The sequence below is a fragment of the Tachyglossus aculeatus genome, chromosome X4 (assembly GCF_015852505.1).
Source record: "Tachyglossus aculeatus isolate mTacAcu1 chromosome X4, mTacAcu1.pri, whole genome shotgun sequence".
NCBI classification, from domain to species: domain Eukaryota; kingdom Metazoa; phylum Chordata; class Mammalia; order Monotremata; family Tachyglossidae; genus Tachyglossus; species Tachyglossus aculeatus.
In genome coordinates this window covers 55,594,071-55,614,312 of record NC_052098.1, presented here as the reverse complement: position 1 = coordinate 55,614,312, position 20,242 = coordinate 55,594,071, and the positions used below count along the sequence as shown (strand labels likewise).

General features: G+C 41.6%; 1 non-coding gene across 1 annotated transcript; it reads right to left on the bottom strand.

The window, feature by feature from the left end:
- Positions 1-1,587: 1,587 nt before the first annotated feature.
- Positions 1,588-1,725, bottom strand: LOC119948488. Its single transcript, XR_005456880.1, has one exon. It is a non-coding gene; the product is annotated as a small nucleolar RNA SNORA7 (small nucleolar RNA).
- Positions 1,726-20,242: the final 18,517 nt, after the last annotated feature.

The following is a 20,242-nucleotide window of genomic DNA, read 5'->3' as shown; positions in this document are numbered from 1 at the left end:
CAGGTTGTCCCACATGTGGTTCACAGTCTTAATCCCCATTTTACAGATGAGGTAACTGAGGCCCAGAGAAGTTAAGTGACTTGCCCAAAGTCACACAGCAGACAAGTGTCGGAGCCGGGATTAAAACCCATGACCTCTGACTCCCAAGCCCGTGCTCTTTCCACTGAGCCAAGCTGCTTCTCTATATGTGGTTTGAGACTCAAGTTTAATTTATCTTAAATCTATAAAAAGTAATAATAATAATAATAATGATGTTGATGGTATTTTTTAAGCGCTTACTTTGTGTCAAGCACTGTACTAAGTGTTAGGGTAGATTCAAGGTAATCAAGTTGTCCCATGTGGGGTTCATAGGCTTCATCCCCCTTTTAAAGATGAGGTAACTGAGGCACAGAGAAGTTAAGTGACTTGCCCAAAGTCACTGAGCTGATAAGTGGTGGAGCCGGGATTAGAACCCACAACCTCTGACTCCAAAATCCGGGCTCTTTCCACTAAGCCACGCAGCTTTGCTGTTTGATATTTGGCCCAGTTTGAAATCTGAGGCAACGACTGGATTGGAACTGGCAGCTGTAGAGAACCTGGGGATTGCCTAGATTTATAGGGGCTCTATGCCATCTGGGTCTCCACGGATGTCCACCCCTTTTTCTGCAGGACAATGGGGCATCTGATCCACTGAGCTCTGGAAGGAGGCAGTGAGGTTGATGTGTTGTATATCTCACTGTGTGAAGTTATTTATGGCTTTATTTTGCCTGTTTCTTCCTAATATTACCTGTGAAGGATTTGTCTTTTCCATTGGTTAACTCCTGGCAGATGGAGATGGTAAGTTTGTAGTGGTTAATAGTTCCTTACAAATATGAATCTAAATACTCCAGGGGCATTTCATCACATTGTTTGTTTACTTGGCATTTGGAAGTACAAACAAACTCAATTAGAACTGTGTTAACTGTACAGTACAAAAATGATGAATAGCCAAGATGCTGGATGCACACTGAATGGCTACCTTCTCATTTTCCCACGTCTTTTTGTAAAGAATAAACTGGCTTTACTGCTTTCACAATTTCTGCAGTGTGCATTGAGCATAACATGCTCTCTGAATATTTCTTGCTTTGCTTTGCCATGCACACTGGTGTAGCACAATCAAGAGGCATTTAGCCAAAGAGCCCACAGGTATTAATTTATACATATTTACATTATTTTCTTCTGATTTTCTACTGCATACTGGGGTGTGTATAATAAACTAGTTCCTAGATATGGTGGAAATGAATTGAAGTACCTAAAACATTTGAATATCCGATTAGAAGATCTCAACTTGCATTATTATGGGTTCCAAAATTCTGATTTAAGCCTTATATTTACGTTTCATTTGTACTAATAGGATATTTTGCTCATCCTTGATCTAGATTTAGTTAATGCATCTGTATTGGGTGAACCTGATGGAAGTATGTGATATGGACTTGATAATCTATGACTCTCTTTACTCTCCAGTTGAAACATTACTTTATGAGTCACCCCCTCCTCTGAATAGGTGTGAGTTTTAAGTTATCAGCCTCTCTCCCTGCTGTTGTTGCTGAGCAGCACAGGTGAGTTTTGACTTGTAGCAAATTGCTTTCCACTCACTAGCCACTGCCCAAGCTAGGAATAGAATGGATATGCCTCTGCTTCACTCTCTCTCCTGTAGTCAAGACTAGTAGAGTACTGGAAACTCTCCAGATGTGATCTTGAGAGGGGTGAGTGATTACTAGGTGCAGTTTATTATACTAGGGGCTTGGGAAGTACAAAAGATAGAGATGTTCCTCACCCATGAGGAACTGACAGGATTTGACAGTTAATTGAATATGAGACCTGTAAGACAGGAGGAAAACTGTAGGATGCTGGGACAGGGAGCATGGATGTGTAATCAAAAGAGATGGGTGGTGAGAATGGTGATGTGTGGCGGTGAAACAGATGAGACTGAGGTACAGTGAGAAAACTGGCATTAGAAGAGTGAAGTGTGTGGGTTGGGGTGTAGTAGGAAATAAGGGAGGCAAGATAGGAAGGGGAAAGATGATTGAGGGCTTTAAAGCCTATGGCAAGGAGTTTCTGTTTGATGCAGAGGTGGATGGCAACCACTGGAGGTTCTTGAGGAATGGGGAAACATGGACTTAATGGTTTTGTAGAAAAATGATCTGGGCAGCAGAGTGAAGTATGGACCCAAGTGGGGAGAGACAGGAGGCAGGGAGGTCAGCAAGGAGGCTGATGCAGTAGTCAAGGGGGGGAAGGATAAGTGCTTGGATTGATGTAGCAATTTGGATGGAGAAGAAAGGGCAGATTTGAGTAATGCTGTGAAGATAGAACCTGCAGGATTTGGTGACCAGTTGAATATGTGGGTTGAATGAGAGATATTACTTGAGGATAGTGTGAAGATTAGAGGCTCATGAGACAGATAGGATGGTGGGACTGTTTACAGTGATGGGAAATTCAAGAGGAGGACAGGATTTAAATGGGAAATGAGGAGTTCTGTTTTGGATGGGTTAAGAATGACGTGTAGAATAGATGTCCTGAAGGAAGGAGGAAGGCAGAGAAGAAGAGAGGTCAGGGCTAGAGAGGTAGATTTGGGAATCAATTGCATAAAGATCGTAGTGGAAGCTGTGGGAGTGATGAATTCTTGAAGAGTGGGTGCCTATGGAGAATATAAGGGGAGCCAGAATTGAGCTTTGAGGGACTTCCAAAGATAGAGGGTAGGAGGCAGAGGAGGAGCTTATAAAAATGACAGAGGAGTAGTGAGAGATAGGAGAACCAAGAGAGGACAGTGTCAGTGAAACCAAGTTGGGCTGTTGCTAGGAGAAGGGTGTGATCCACAGTGTTGAAGGCTGCTGACATGTTGAGGAGGATTAGGATGGAGTAGAAGTTGTTGGATGTAGGGGGAATGACCTTAGAGAGGGCCATTTCTGTGGAGTGAAGGGGGCAGAGGCCAGATTGGAGGAAGTGAAGGAGAGAATTGGAGGAGAGGATAGTATAGGCAACCTACTCAGGAGTTTGGTTCAGTCATAGCTTGGGTTGACCCTGAGCCTAAAGGCTTGGTATCTTTTCCTAGGGTCACATTCTTGCATTTGGTAAGGTTTGGAAGAGCTTACTAATTGTAAAACCATGGCAAAAATGTTATGGTGTGACTATGTGAAAAACTCTGGGCTTGAGTGAAGAAGGGGATTCCCATTTCTTACCTTTTCAATTTCCCAGTTTAAGGCCCTTTCAAAACACTGACCCCCATATGTGGACAGTATTCTGGGCCTGTATTTGTCTAAAAAGACAAGTCTGATGTTACCAATAGTAACAGAGGCTCTGGAATTACCAATGTGGACATCTTAAAAAAATGGCAGAGGGAAGCCAGTGCATCTGCATACTGAAAATAATGAGTGCACATTGCCAGAGGCTGAGCATAAGAAACCAGGCTGATGAGCCAATCTCATAAACCTCCAGATTCCAGATTGCATCTGTAGTTGGGGAATAGTCTCTGCTGAGTCAGAAATCCAGGCAGGTAGGAGCAACCAAGAATAAGTGAGCCACTCCTGACTACCATAAAGAGAAATTGCTGTAGGCCAGTAATGACCTTTTTGACTTGGAGGGGGGAAGAGAGAGAGAGGATTGAATTGGAAATTTCTATTCAGCCCTATTGAGAAATAATAGTGGTCATGCCAGAGGGCAAGTCGGGGAAATATGACTAATTTAGGAAATTATTTAATTTTTATGTTAAATCAAATCTTAAAATAGCAACTCTGGGCTCTTTATTTAGAGAAGAGCTCAGATAATCAGTTTCTGTGGAAGTGTGAGAGTAATTCAATTACCAAAGGGAAATTCCTTAATTCCCTACCCTACCCTTCTGAATCTGTTTTTCTTTGTGCTTTCCAATTGCTTAAAGTAGCATTTCAGAGAAATTCTAGCAGAGAAGGAGGGGAGGCTCCTCCACAGTCAATCAATTGATGGTATTTATGGAGCGCTAACTGCGTGCATAGCACTGCCCTAAGTGCTTGGGAGAGTACAGTCCAGTTGGTAGGCATGATCCACAGGAACTGAATGTCTAGAAATGTGGACCTTGTACTGTGATTCACAGATCACTGTTGGCTCTTGACAGCCTTCCAAGGGGTCTATGGGCTGCAGCAGTGTTTCTCAAACGTGATTATATTCAGCCATAGCCACGGTTGCTTTTTCTGAGGAGGCTGGTTTGCTTTATGGCTAACTGCCATGTCTGTAGTGAAATTGTCCAGGTGCCATCATGGATGTAAAGCAAGCAGACCTCATTTGAAGCAGCAGCAGTGGGGGGCTGGGAGGAGGAGGAGGCAGAAGTAAATGGATAGGGATAGGCCAAAGGATGAAGATTTATTTTTGTGATGGCAAGTAGGAATGAATGAGGTAGATGGTCTGCAGAATTTTTTGCACCATCCAAGTCTGCAGACTAGAATGTTTTAAGAACTGCTAATCTAGAAAAATAAAGGCATCCTAAAATTCCCTGGGCTCTCCCTTGTTGGGATTTATTAATTTTGATACACTTTTTACCAGCCAGCAAATTTACTTTCCTAAACCTTGGAAGAATTAGAATTATACTACATTAAATTTAACAGTTTGAATTTGCTACTTGTGAGACAAGATCAATGACCGCAATTATTTCTTGATTTTGTTTCCATATTATTCACTAATCTCTCAATTCACTAATTCAGTTATTCTCGCTAGTTGATCTTCATCACAGGAGAGTAGCAGCATGGCCTAGTGGATAGAGCACAGGCCTGGGAGTCAGAAGGACCTGGGTCTGCCACTTATCTGCTGTTTGATTTAAGGCAAGTCACTTAACTTCTCTGGGCCTCAACTACCTCATCTGTAAAATGGGGATTAATACTGTGAGCCCCATGTGGGACAGGGACTGTGTCCAACCCTATCTACTTTTATCCACCCCCAGCACATAGTTCAGTGCCTGGCATGTAGTAAGTGCTTAACACTTAGAGAAGCAGCATGGTTCAGTGGAAAAGAGCAAGGGCTTTGGAGTCAGAGGTCATGGGTTCAAATCCCAGCTCTGCCAATTGTCAGCTGTGTGACTTTGGGCCAGTCACTTAACTTTTCTGTGCCTCAGTTACCTCATCTGTAAAATGGGGATTAAGACTGTGACTGTGGGACCACCTGATCACCTTGTAACCTCCCCAGCATTTGGAACAGTGCTTTGCACATAGTAAGCACTTTTAATAAATACCATCATTATCATTATCATCATTATTAACAAATACCACCAAAAATAAAGAGAGAGTAGAGACAGAGAAGGCTGTGAAAAAATAGCTATAATCTCTAATGGAAGAAAGACCACATGGAAGAAAAACAGAAGGATCATGTTCATTTGAATTCTATGGCTTTGGAATTCACTTATTTTGATGGCAACCCTGTTTCTTTATATTGAGCAATCATTTATATGCTTTTTTTAAAACATCCATTTATCTACTGAACAGAGGGAATCCTACCACTGCACTATTCCTTTAAATGCAGGATACATGCGGAAGGGCTTTTCTGTATTTAAACTATGTCTAGCAACTCAATTCATTACTTCCTGTAGTCATTCTAACCATACAATTTATCATTTCAACATTGCAGAAAATCTTGCCCTCTTGGGTAGAATAATTCCACTGGTAGTTTTTATTATCTTTTGATCAGACATATGGTAAAAAGTTAGCAAACCTTGAAGTGTGACGTGGAATACAAGACTCAAGGGCACTTCATCAATATCACTGCATTGATCCAAGGGTTAATGATGGTTGGTTTCGAGAATTTGAAAAGGAAAATGTCTTCACACATCCTAAAATTACAAATGGAGCCTGGAAAGTGGGGGGAATGTTCTTTTATCTTACTTTAAATGAAAATGAGAGAGGAGTTGGCTAATAAATTCAGTGCTTTATCTTTCAGGAATCTCATTTCTGGGACATAATTTGGATGGGTTTCAGAAAAACCCAAAATCCTAAATTGTACAGCAAGTCAAGTCAGAATTTGAAGATGTCCTCTATTTTTTTTTTAAATGGGGAAGCAGCATGGCCTAGTAAGAAGAGCAGAGGCCTGGAAATCAGAGGACCTGGGTTCTAGTCCCAGCTCTGCCAATTGCTTGCCATGTGACCTTGGACAAGTCTCTTACCTTCTCTGAGGAAACCTTCTCAGTTTTCTCAACTGTGAAACTGAGATTAAATACCTTGTCTCCCTCCTACTTAAACTGTGAACCCAATGCGGGACAAGGACTGTGTCCAACCTAATTAGCCTGTACCCACCCCAGTGCTTAGAACAGTACTTGACACACAGTAAATTCGTTCACTCAATCATATTTACTGAGTGCTTACTGTGAACAAAGCACAGTACTAAGTACTTGAGAGAGTACAATATAATAACAGACACATTTCTGCCCACAGTGAGCTCGCAGTCTAGAGGGGGAGAAAGACAATATAAATAAATAAATTACAGAGCTATACAGATATATACATGCTTAACAAACACTATTATCATTATTATCGGTATGCAAGGTGGTTGAAGCCAGAATCAGTAGCTCTGATTTGCTACTGCTGCTCGGCAATGGCTTAGTGGGAACAGACTATGTGCGCATAGGAGAGGGGATGTTTCAGGCCCAGGGTCCTCTGTGGATCTGGAACAGAAAAGTGTCAGAGTAATAGATATTCAGTCTTGATTTTTTGGTTTTTTTTCACATCTTGTTCACCTGCTACCATATGACTATTGACTGTCTGTGCTCCAGAGAATGCCCAGGAGCATATTTTCCTCTATTATTCACCCTGAGAAGCAGGGTGGTCTAGTGAATAGAGCAGCGTGGCTCAGTGGAAAGAGCCCGGGCTTTGGAGTCAGAGGTCATGGGTTCAAATCCCAGCTCTGCTAATTGTCAGCTGTGTGACTTTGGGCAAGTCACTTAACTTCTTTGGGCCTCAGTTACCTCATCTGTAAAATGGACATGAAGACTGTGAGCCCCCTGTGGGATAACCAGATCACCTTGTAACCTCCCCAGCGCTTAGAACAGTGCTTTGCACATAGTAAGTGCTTACTATTATTATTATGGTCTGGGAGTCAGAGGACCTGAGCTCGAACCATGACTCTGCCATTTGCTATGTGACCTTGGGCAAGTCACTTCACTTCTGTGTGCCTCAGTTCCCTCATCTGTAAAATAGGGATTAAGACTGTGAGCCCCATGTGGGCAGGGACTGTGTCTGACCCGATTTGCTTGTATCCACCCTATTGCTTAGTACAATATCTGGCAGATAGTGCTTAACAAATACCACAACTATTATTATTAAGAAGCATATTATCCAACGGTTGTTGGAAATGCAAAGTAGAAAACCCAATCAAGAAAGCAGTATGTTCTTTGGGAAGTGGACAGCCAGAATATGATATCAACATGATATCAAGCTTCTGACCAAATTGAAGGTCAGTAGAACAGATATAGTAACTTTCTAAGATTTGGACCTTTCTAATATTGTGGGCAGGGAACATGTCTACCAACTCTGTTGCATTGTACTCTCAAGCACTTAGTACAGTGCTCTGCACAAAGAAAGCATTAAAGAAATATTATTGATTGATGTCATAGTGAAGCTTGAGCAATTTCCTCATGTGTACCTGTATACCTTACCCAACATCAAATTGGAGGACAGAATGAAAAAGATAACTTGGAAAGAAGTTATTCCATTCCCAAGTTTTTCTTCATCATACCTTCTCTGGGTGGAATATAAGAAGAGATGGGATAATAATTATGGTATCTGTTAAGTGCTTACTATGTGCACTGTACTAAGTGCTGGGGTGGATACAAGCAAGTCAGTTTGGACACAGTCCCTGACCTACATGGGGCTCACCATTTCAATCCAATAGAAAGAGGTTACCAAAACAGCTGTTTTATGGTGAAATTAATTGTGAGGGCACATGTTAGAGATATGCCAAAACAATATAGCTTAACTGTGAACAGCTGAGAAACTAAGAAAAGTGAAGCATATTTGAAATATAATCTCTCTTCGGTCTTAGTGATGGAAAGGGCATCGTGTGGGTTAGACTAGGACAAGTGATTTATATTCCAGAAAATGACATGAGATGGAAATGATTAGGTTCAAGTTGGAAAAAGCAGACACCCGTTTGTGTCCAAAGAGAAAAAAAGTATGATAGTTTTTTGTGTCCATGAGAAAGGAGAAATTCAGAATCCCAGGTTGGCAATATGTTAGCTAGGCAGATGGCACATCTGCCTGTAGGGAGATATGAAGCCAAGATTTCTTTTGGCTACTAATATGAGATTTAAGAAAGGATTACTATCCCTGACCATTCCCTTGCCTTATTGTTTCTAGTGTAACTATATTGAGCCTTGTAAAAAGAGGCAACAGAAAGATAAATCTGCAAAATTATTTATCCATAGCAACCATATTTAACCACTGCTTCAACTGCAAAAAAAGATGAACTTCTGTTTCTGTAGCAGGAATTACTTTTCAAAACTCAATGTAAAATGGGGATTTTGAAGCTTAGTAAAAAGGTAACCCCCAAACAAATAGTGCAGTCAGCTTCCAGAAGAGTGGTAGGGGTAACAGCACCGTTAGTTCTTGTTGGGACATCAGAATATGGAAACTGCATAGCCCACTCTTGTCTGTTCATTGGGGGATAAGAGACATTGGGTCAGGACCTGCAAATCATCAGGATATGACCAAATAGAAATCTAAAAATTTAGTGATAGCATTAGTTAATAAAATGTCTCTTCATTTTATTGTAATGTTCATTTGCTATACTATGGCCCAAAGCTACTCAAGTAGGCCAAGTAATAATAATAATAATGATTGTATTTGTTAAATGCTTATTTTGTGCCAAGCACTGTTCTAAGTGCTGGGCACTGATCTAAATTTGATGTCAAAACCTGCCCTGGAAAATACAGGAGAAGTTGTTTAGGTGAACTGTGAACAGAAGGCAGAGGAAGGGACAGGTGCCTAAAGTAAGGATTTTGATGGCCTTCAGCCTTATGACTGCTGGGAAGCTGCAGAAGCAGGGGAAGGCTGCAATACGGACAACTGCTAGAGGATGAAAACAGGGCATCTGCTGGTCGTCCTATTTTCATTCATTCATTCGATCGTATTTATTGAGTGCTTACTGTGTGCAGAGGAAACACTAATTCTTTTGGTGTGACTGATTTTTAAATCCACCACATGCCATTGTAGGGTGCCAGGATTGAAGAGAGCCAGAACGAACATTTCAACACCCTTTATTGAGAAGCACCTCCCTCCTCCACCATTCAGGAACTTTGTTATGGTGGCATTTTTCAAAAAGTACCAGGGAGAGGAGGGAAGCCATGGAACTGATCGATATTCATTCATTTATTCAATCGTATTTATTGAGTGCTTACTGTGTGCAGAGCACTTTACTAAGCACTTGGAAAGTACAATTCAGCAACAGATAGAGATAATCTCTACCCAACAACGGGCTCACAGTCTAGAAGGGGTAGACAGACAACAAAACAAAACAAGGCATCAATAGCACCACAATAGATAAATAGAATTATAGATATATACACATCATTAATAAAGTAAATAGAATAAATATGTACAAATATATGCTACATAGTCAATGGGGATGAAGAACTTTGGTCTGTACTAAGGGTCCCAGAGAGAAAGTTCCCACAGGTCACATTTTGCTAAAATGCTGCCCCAGCCTCAGTTATGCTGTTTCAAGGATTCCTAGCAGATGGATACTACAAAATAGCATTTTTGCCTATACAGGGAAGAGTCTGAAAAGCTTTAATAGAATCCACTCCACTTTGTTGTGGATGGCAGAATAAAGCTGAATGACTCTCAATAGCCCTTTGACATGGTGTCAATATTTTTATTTCCTTTTCATCAGGCAAATTAGGAAAACAGGTATAAGAAGCTGAACTGGCTTAAAGAAAGTCACATAGCTAACCATGGTCAGGGTCAAGAATAAAATCAAAATTCTTGATTCCCCTTCCAGCAAGCTATCTAATAAACCATGGTGCCTCTCATTATATTTTTTACATTCTTTCCATAGGTGTAATAGAGTTTCTTCATTAATGTTTTGAGAATATGCATCTCAATAGTTATTATCATCTGAGCATCTATTTTCTCTGATTCTATGTTTTCCTGATTTGTGTTAATTGTCCACTTTATTTGATGTTTAGTAAAGTAAAACTTATCTTATTTTTTACATCTCCTTTTTGGTCTGGTTATTAATTTAATTATTTGGATTTGGCATCCTTGATCTTACTGAAATTATGTCTTGGCTAAGCTATTGATCTGTGTCCTGTGACTAAAGGCTTAGTTGTCCCCTGGGCATATGTCTGCTACTCTGTCCCAGAATGACTTATTTTGTAGAGGTCAATGAATATCTGAAATATTTCAAAAGAAATCCTTGTTTCATTGATCAAAATTTTCCTATGTGAAATTTAAGACCATATCCGTGAAGTCTTTTTTAACCCCCCAAAATTATCATTCACAATTCAAATGAAACAAATATATAGTTATTTCATTTTAGAAATACTTTTTTGCATTCCTTTTTTAAATATGGAAGAAAATATCATTGCCAATTTAATAGCTATCTTTCCAGTTTTTATATCATCAATCAATCAATCAGTCAATCAATCCTATTTAGTAAGCATTTACTGTGTGCAGAGTACTGTAGTAAGTGCTTGGGAGACATCTCTTTGTATCTTTTAATTTTCTTGTGTTTTCCTTTATTCCTTTTGTTCAGTATTTATTTCAGATATTCCCTATTATAATGATGTCCTGGTAATCTTGAAGTTAAAAAAAAAGCCTCAATCCACTTTTCAGGCTTATTTTGCCTAAGAATATTAGAGGTAAATTGAATGCTCTGGTGCAAATTCTGGAGGCAGCTGGGTAAAATTCTGCTTTGCATACAGCCCTCAACTCTCTCTTCAAAAACTCCTAGGGCTGGAAGGGCACTTATGAAGTCAGGTAGTCCATTCACTGCCTTCACACTGAACAGCACTTCAATCAGTGCTGTGAACAGTGTCTTGAAATCGGGACTCAAAGCCATGGCTCCTGTTAGTCATACTTCCTATTCACCCATAATGGGGGGAGTATAGGGGAGGGGGAAAATTGTTTGGGCAAATTTCCTTGGGAAGACATAGAGCTGATCCCATAGCCCCTAGTGGCTCCACACCAAGGAAAACAGAAATCTGGTGTCTGTATATATATATATATACATATATATATATATATATATATATATATATATATATATATATATATTATATATATTATTATATATGTATATAATGTTATTTCCTTTTCATTCCATTTCCTCCTCTCTCCCCTCCTTGTTCTTTCTCCCTCTTTCTTTGATCCTGCCCCACATTCCATACGTATAAAGAAAGAGGGAGAAAGAACAAGGAGAGGAGAGAGGAGGAAATAGAATGAAAAGGAAAAAGGGGAGAAGAGGGGAGAAGGGGAAAAGAGAAAGGCAAATGCAAGGAGAGGAAACACTCAACTACTTCCTCTGCTGTTGCCTTCTTGCCCCTTCTGCTTAGTGGAGATATGGCCCCTCTCTCTATCACTGCCTCTTCATTCATTCAGTCATATTTATTGAGCACTTACTGTGTGCAGAGCACTGTACTAAGTGCTTGGGAGAGTACAATATAACAATAAATGGACACATTCCCTGCCCACAACAAGCTTATAGTCTAGAGGGAGGAAAGTTCCCTCTGTCCCAAGTGACACCCTCCCATCCACTGTGATGCACCCCCATCTCAGCTACTCTTTTCTTTAGCCAGTGTTCCAAAGAACCTAAAACATGGAGTAGGACAGATCCTGAAGCTTGGCAACTAAAGCAATTAAATTGGATTGCCTGTTTAGCTTACTCTATAAAAAGACTCCTGGTGAACTCCATCTGTCAGGAAACAGCAGGCAACAGTGAAGAGGGAGGATGCAGTATTCCAGGGAGCAGCCTAATGAGAAACCTGCCTGACCCAAGGGTATGAATTTCAGTTCACCACCAAAGGTTGATGTGAAAAAGAGGTGCTAACCAAGAAGTCTATTTTTCACAATTATTTTAGCCTGGGAGTTGGCTATTGGTCCGAAATTAGCTCTCCACAAACAATGGATTGTGAAATCACTGATATTTAAGGAAATAACTCCACTCACTCAAAACCATCATTTGCCCTTAGTGATGCAACTTGCCTCTCATGGTCCATTTGCTGACTATTCTTTTTCCCAACCCTCTCCTATCTGCATAGTTCCTAGTCACCAAGTCCCCAGGATCAATAAAGTGGCTGCAGCTGACAACTCGAAGAGGAAATTAAAGTAAGGGAAAAAGAGTACCATGAATGAGAGTGAGAGGATGCGGGTGAATGAATGAGTGACTGAGGTGTGAATGGAGTAGGTGTAGTGTGTATGGTTGTGAGTGAGGTGGTGGTGATTAGAATAGGTGTGTGTGGTTGGGGTGGGGGCTGGTGGAGGGCTTGTGGGTATAATGGCATTTTTCCATTTGAAATGTGAAATTTCCTGGAATTATCTTAACTGTGGGGCTGGTTTGATTTTGGAATCATAGAGTAGGTCAAACATTCTCAAACTTGCAAGTTCAAAAAAAAACCACACATCCTTTCCAAACCCTGGGTTCTTTTTTACTTTAAAGGGGACAGTTAATAAAGGTCTTATATAAACTCTACTGAAGGGCCACATTCGACTGGGGATTGCCCCCGTACATTGCTCTCTTGCAGGAGATACAATTAGCTGACACATCAGAAATGCTCAATTCTTACTGACAGGATGATGCCCTCCAGTCACAGAGATGGAGACGGTGAAACCGTGAGAGGTATTCTTAAAAGGTGATTTGGAAAAAGAATGCTGACTAAGCAGAATATGCTATTGGAATAGTGAACTAATCCTTTCAGCTCATTGAGGTAGAAATGAATTTCTGGGGAGTACACAGTGAATAGAGAATGGATTTTCTTCCATGTAATTCCAAGGAGAAATTTTTTTCCAATTGTACAGAATGTGAATCTACAGAAAATGAAATAAAGATATCATTTCCTAGTCCGAGACTCCCACTCCTTCCCCTTCATTTCCCTCTGCTCCCCTCTCCCCGCTCTCCTCACCTCTTCTCTCCTCCTCTCTCCTATTCTCTATCCTTTCCTCCTCTCTTCTTTTCTCTCTTTTATTCTCCACAAATAATAATCCTCACATTTCAAAGCATGGGAAAAATAGAGTGGTATAGAAAATGAAAACAATATTGGCAATTTCATAAAATTTGCAAAAACTCCTGATTATATGGAAAAGGGAAGATAATGTGGTGTGTACCATCTGAGCTGAAGTGCTAAGAAACCATAAAAATACCTCTGTGGCATCTGATTGTTAGAAAATAAAATAATTAATAATAGATTATTGGCCTCATGAAATGCTTATAACAAAGAAGGATTTTCCAGCCCAAATATTCATTAAGCACCCACAGTGTAAAGGGCAATGGGTCAGACTTGCTCCCTGGAGTGCCCCTTTTCCAGGTCAGGCCCTTACTACTGCAAAACAACCACTGCCCTGTATGGTATTTCTTACGGTTTCTTTTCTACTCAATTAATCTGTCTGCTCTGCTGTGTCAATGCATGGATCAGCCAGTTTCCCTGGGAATAAGAGCAGACGGCAATTCTGCATAGCAGCAGCTCTGGCAGGAATCTAATGAAGCTTTGCAATAAAAACCTGGAGGAATGGCTATCTCTAGGAGAGGGAGAAAATAATGAATTGGAATCCCAATCAAAAATGAATGTATGGAGAAGGTCTAAAGATGGAATCATATGCATACTTTGCCTCTGTGGCAGGTATCATAGGAACCTGAAGGACACCTAATTAGTGGTGACCTTCTCTGTGCTTCAGTTACCTCATCTGTAAAATGGGGATTGAGACTGTGAGCCTCACATGGGACAATCTGATTACCTTGTATTTACCCCAGCGCTTAGCATAGTGCTTGGCACATAGTAAGCGCTTCACAAATACCATAATTAAGTCCCTAAGGATCAGTGTAGGGATGGAGAAAGAGAAGGAATGTGAGAAAGGGATCAAAATGGTTCAAAAAGTTGGAGGTGGGGCCTGGAGGGCAGTAGATGACCTTAACTAATATCTGGAGAGGAAAGGGAGAGGTGGAATGGTGGGAAAGTGGCACTGGGGTGAAAGAAGGAACCAGCTCCTCCCCCTTTCTTAGTGAGTCTTGCAGAGTGGGTGAAGATGAGCAGCAAGGGAGACCATGTCATCTGGGGAGAGTCGAGTTTCAGTGATGGCAAGGAGGAGCAGTGTTTGGGTCAGGAATAGGTCAAGGATGAAGGGAAACTTTGGCATGATGGAGTGGGTGTTCCACAGGCTGCACTTTGCTGAGGACAAGGAGGGTATGGGGTGAGAGGAGAGGAGGGATTGGGGAAAGGGGTGATGCCAGGGCTGGGGAAGCAGAGTGGCTCAGTGGTAAGAGCACGGGCTTTGGAGTCAGAGGTCATGGGTTCAAATCCCGGCTCTGCCAACTGTCAGCTGTGTGACTTTGGGCAAGTCACTTAACTTCTCTGGGCCTCAGTTACCTCATCTGTAAAATGGGGATTAAGACTGTCAGCCCCCCGTGGAACAACCTGATCACCTTGTAACCTCCCCAGTGCTTAGAACAGTGCTTTGCACATAGTAAGCGCTTAATAAATGCCATTACATATATATATATATATATATATATATATATATGAGGGGTTGAATAGGAGTGAGCTGTGGGGGCCAGCACAGGGAGAGGGGGATGAAGGGTGGCACTGGGATAGGATCACAGGGATAGGGTGGTGGAGTGGGTTGGCGGTGGTGAAAGGGATGGGGGTGTGTTGGGAAGGGGGGACAGGGATTAAGAGATCATGGTGAGGTTAGGGAAGTTTGAGTGGAGCCCCCTTTTCCTCTGCTCCTCCTGCCCTCCCTATTGCCCCTTCTCCATCCCTCTGTTCTATCCCCCTCCCCGCCCCACGGCACTTGTGTATACGTACATATTTATTTTATTATTCTATTTATTTAATTAATTATGTGTATATATATTTATAATTCTATGTATTTATATTGACACTATTGATGCCTGTCTACTTGTTTTGTTGCTTGTCTCCCCCCTTCTAGACTGTGAACCTGTTGTTGAGTAGGCATTGTCTCTGTTGCCGAATTGTAATAATAATAATAATAATAATAATAATGACATTTATTAAGCGCTTACTATGTGTAAAGCACTGTTCTAAGCGCTGGGGAGGATACAAGTTGATCAGGTTGTCCCACGAGGGGCTCACAGTTTTAATCCTCATTTTACAGATGAGGTAACTGAGGCACAGAGAAGTTAAGTGACTTGCCCATAGTCACACAGCTGACAAGTGGTGGAGCAGGGATTTGAACCCATGACCTCTGACTCCAAAGCCCATGCTCTTTCCACTGAGCCACACTGCTTCTCTGTTGTACTTTCCAAGTGCTTAGTACAGTGCTCCGCACACAGTACGTGCTCAATAAATATGATTGAATGAATGAATGAGTTATCAACAGCAATAACTGCTTATTCTGGTGGTTTCCTAAGTAAATTGTTGAACTGTATGCAGGTCCTTGGTTCCTTGGGAGTAAAGAGGTGAAAGATGAGGAATAAACTGGATGCTGGGTTGATCGGAAGGCTGGCAGTTGTAGATATGTAAAAATCTGGGTCTTTGTCATTTGGGTGTCCCAGCCACACCTCTTCTGTGTTCACTGTGGATTCAGGCCCGGCTGCAGGGAAAGGGGAAAGAGGAAGAATTGGCAGCTTTTCAGCCGAGGCAGTTTGGAAACTAGATAAAAATCAATTACAACTGGGGGAAGTAATAGAGTATTAAGATACACATGTACATGCTAAGGGTGGCACGGAATTGATGAAGTAGAAGTTTGGGAGGGTATATCAAGTGGGGAAATTCATGGACAAGGGACTCCTGGAGGAGATGTGATTTCATGAGAACTTTGAAAAATACTACTAATAATTGGGCCTTTGTTAAGCTTTTACTATCCGCTAAGCACTGTACTAAGCACTAAGTACTAGGCTTACCCGCTAAGGAGATCAGATGCAGTCCTTGTGCCCCATGCTTAGAGACATAATGTGGCTTAGTGGAAAGAGCACGGGCTTGGGAGTCAAAGGACATGGGTTCTAATTCCGGCTCCACCACTTGTCTGCTGTGTGACCCTGGGCAAGTCACTTCACTTCTCAGGGCCTCAGTTACCTCATCTGTAAATTGGGGATTAAAAGTGTGAGCCCCACATGGGACAGCCTGATTACCCTGTATCTACCCCAGCACTTAGAACAGTGTTTGGCACATAGTAAGCACTTAAATGCCATAATTATTATTATTATTAATAACACAGTCTAAGGGGGAATGACAACAGGCATCTTATCCTCATTTTACCATTTTGAAGATAGGGAGAGCAGTGGTCCATTGGATATGAAGGGGGAAAGAATTACAGGCAAGGGGGAGAACATGAGCAAGAGTTTTGAAATGGGAGCGACAAGACTGTCTTTGCTTGTAATTTCCTCAGATAAAGAAAAACTTGAAAATTTGACCATTTTCTACAGAGTTTCCTACATGCCTATTATCATTTTAACAATTTTCCCTGCTTGAACCAAAATTAGTTTTGAAGATTGCACACAGAAGAATGATTTCTCTCCTGCCAGTCCTAGAACTAAAATGTTTTGAGACTAAATGACAGATGAGGAACATAATTCAAGTTACGTTGTAAACTCCTCAATGCAGCATTGATTACCTAAGCACAATTTCCTGTTAGCCTAAGTTAACAGGATATGCTGCTGTGCCAGTGATATTTCAGAGGCTGAGAGGTGGTAATAAAATGGACAGAGACCTTGTATCATCATATAAGTCTCCTTTTATCTGACAGAACTTAAATGACTTCCCTTTATGTCCACTTCATAGGTGGGGTAACTGAGGCACAGAACATTAATGGGATGTCACTGAGCCTGCTCTCAGAGTCAGTGATGGATTTTGCCATTAACAAAAAGCTGACTTTTAATTTTTATTCTAAAAGCAAGCCCTTTCCCGAAGACTGGGTATTGACCATTAATCTAGCTTCTCTCTCCTCAAACTCTCTGCCTGTCTGCCTCTGTGCCACTATGTCTCTCAAGGCATATGAGGTGTAATTTACACTCTCCAAATTTAAAATTTCCCTTGAAACTTGGTGATAGAGTTCTTTATATTGCAGTAAAGGAGATTTTTTTAAAAAAAACAACCTTAGCCTAGACTGGAAAATCACAGGCAAATGCTATGTGTTTAACCAAAGGTAGAGGATGAAGGCAATAACTGGATTTAACACAATTCATTTTATCACCATATTCAGGCAGGAATATTTTCTTCAACCTCTTGACCTTTTATCCATCTAGAGGATTAGTCTGGCAGTCTCAGATATTTGGATTTAGAGCAAAAGGATTCAGAGAAGGAAAATACTGGGTGCAGAATACAAGGCATCAAATATATTTGAGAGCTCCTTGAGATTTTCTTTTTCAACCAAGGACTAAGGAATGTGTACACAAATGTCTCTGAGAATATGAAAGGGAGGGAGCAGTTGTTATTCAAGAACAGAACACAATTGGGTATGATTTCAGACTAGCCTCCTATAAATTAATCTGGGCCTCATATTTTTTTAGGATGAGATTGGTTTTACCCATCTGCTCCAGTGCTTCTGCTATATTGTGACCCGGTGCAGGTGAAAGGTGCACTTTGATATCCTTTTCTTACTATGGTTCACTGTCTTGTGTGACTTTTTTCCTTATTATTGATTGCATATCCCTTGGTCCTAAAGCTGAGTTGTTCCAATTTCTCGGCCACAAATGTTACTACGGTAACATTGAAAGTGAAGGCAAAAAACTGTGGTAAAGTTAAATCAATGAAGCCCCAATTTAGGTAGGTCAGGGTCTTACATGTCAGTTTACAGTACTAATGAGACTAATTTCTTAAATTGAGATGCATCCACAAAATCCAATTATATAAAAGCAATCAATCAATCATATTTATTGAGCACTTACTGTGTGCAGAGCACTGTACTAAGCGCTTGGGAAGTACATGTTGGCAACACATAGAGACAGCCCCTACCCAACAGTGGGCTCACAGTCTAAAAGGGGGAGACAGAGAACAAAACCAAACATATTAACAAAATGAAATAAATAGAATAGATATGTACAAGTAAAATAAATAAATAGAGTAATAAATATGTACAAACATATATACATATATACAGGTGCTGTGGGGAAGGGAAGGAGGTAAGACGGGGGATGGAGAGGGGGACGAGGGGGAGAGGAAGGAAGGGGCTCAGTCTGGGAAGGCCACCTGGAGGAGGTGAGCTCTCAATAGGGCCTTGAAGGGAGGAAGAGAGCTAGCTTGGCGGAGGGGCAGAGGGAGGGCATTCCAGGCCCGGGGGATGACGTGGGCCGGGGGTCGATGGCGGGACAGAAGAGAACGAGGCACGGTGAGGAGATTAGCGGCAGAGGAGCAGAGGGTGCGGGCTGGACTGGCGCTGATACAGAGGGATCCTTGGTAGGGGGTGAGGGGTAGTGGTCTTGGAGGGGGAGAGGGAGGGGAAAAGTTGGGTGGGAGAGGGGAAGGGGAAGGTGAGGAATGGGAATGGCAGTTGGGAGCAAGGGAATTGAAAGTTCATGGTGAGGTCAGCAGGGCGAGTGACAGTGCAGCGGGAGGTTAACAATTGAGATGCAGAAGCGATAATACAGTAGCAATGATATAAGTAGGCGATGGCATCACAGGGGGTAGTTAAACGATTAACCTGCTATGGCAATAATAAAATTGGCAGATAATGATGTCACATAGAGCAGATACAAACTATTATGTGCTGGAGTAAGGTGGACCTGTTAAGGGGGTCAGGGAGCAGAGATACCTGGAGAGAGGACTGAACAGCCAACTAGCATGGGAGGGCTGAGTAGGTGTGAATGAGGTTGTCATTAATTTAACTTGGTGATAACAAGGGCCTTTTTCCCGGGGGCGGGGGGAGAGTCAGTCAGGCAGGCCCGGACCAGGAAGTGGGGGATGGGGGGCACTTTAAGGAAGGTCGCTTAAATGGGGGGGGGGGCGTCTCTGGCGGCGCTCTGAGGAGAGGAGCCTCAGACCAAAAGCAAAAGCAGACCTCAAAGCAAAAGACCAATGATCCATTCAGCTCAGAATTCTGTCTCTGACAGTGGCAAAGGGGTTCTTGGAGGAACTGTCTGATGATTTTCCTTCCTGACATCCACACTGATGTTTAGGGTTGTACCATCTAGTCTTACTAACTTCTCTCTAGCATCACTCCTTAGGTCACTTGTCTGTGAATTGATCCAAATTCTCCGTGGACCTAGTGATATTTTCAATTTCCTATGGTAGCAAAGTCCAGGTGCATAACACCTGTGGTTTGAAGAAGGATTTCCTTTTGTTAGTTTTGAACTGACCATCTTCAATATGTTCCTTTGCTGATGATGCTCAGCATTTAGGTTGGCCTTCCTACCTTCTTTAGTTGGCCATTTTTATTTCTTTCTGTTACATCCCATTCTTTGTAAGATTAGATAGATTTTCTTATCCACCAATTTTCCTAGTCAGTCCTAACTTTATCTAATAAAACCTCTATGACAGGGTGATAGGTAGGTGAAAAGAATCTCCTGTAGAGAACAATAGGGTTTACAAAGTCCTGGGAGAAATTTAGGGTCAACAGTAGCACCCCCAAGGGAGCAGGTGAAGCAGGAGAGACAGGCCTAGACTGCTTTGTCTACAAAGAGCAGAGCCTCCCATTCATTCTCTAACCCCTTCTCTCAGGTAAGATTTCCATCTGTAAAATGCCAGCTGCAGTAGCTGCTGCCAAGACCATTCCCTCCCTACTGGCAAACTCCGGCAATGTCTCCCCCTTAGGTACGTGGCATTTGTGTCAATTCTTCCCCAGATCCCTTTTCAGGAATCTGCTATACTAGGTTCTGGGGTCTCCTGCGGTAATTGTCACAAATGATACATTGGTGCCTGTAAATCTGAACTGAATCTCAGAAAACACATTATTCAATTTCTCGGGGAGAAAATAGATTTATGCCATCATGGCAATATCATTCTCAGCAAGGATTCAGTCTTTTTTAGTAGTTTGACAATTAATCAATCATCAGTTCTGAAAACTTTTTTCAGTGCAGAAACAACAAAGAAAAGTCTAAATAGCTGGATGTAAGGAAGTGCACGAAGAGAAAATGAAACAGCTTATCTCAGCTGTAAAGCTGTTTATAA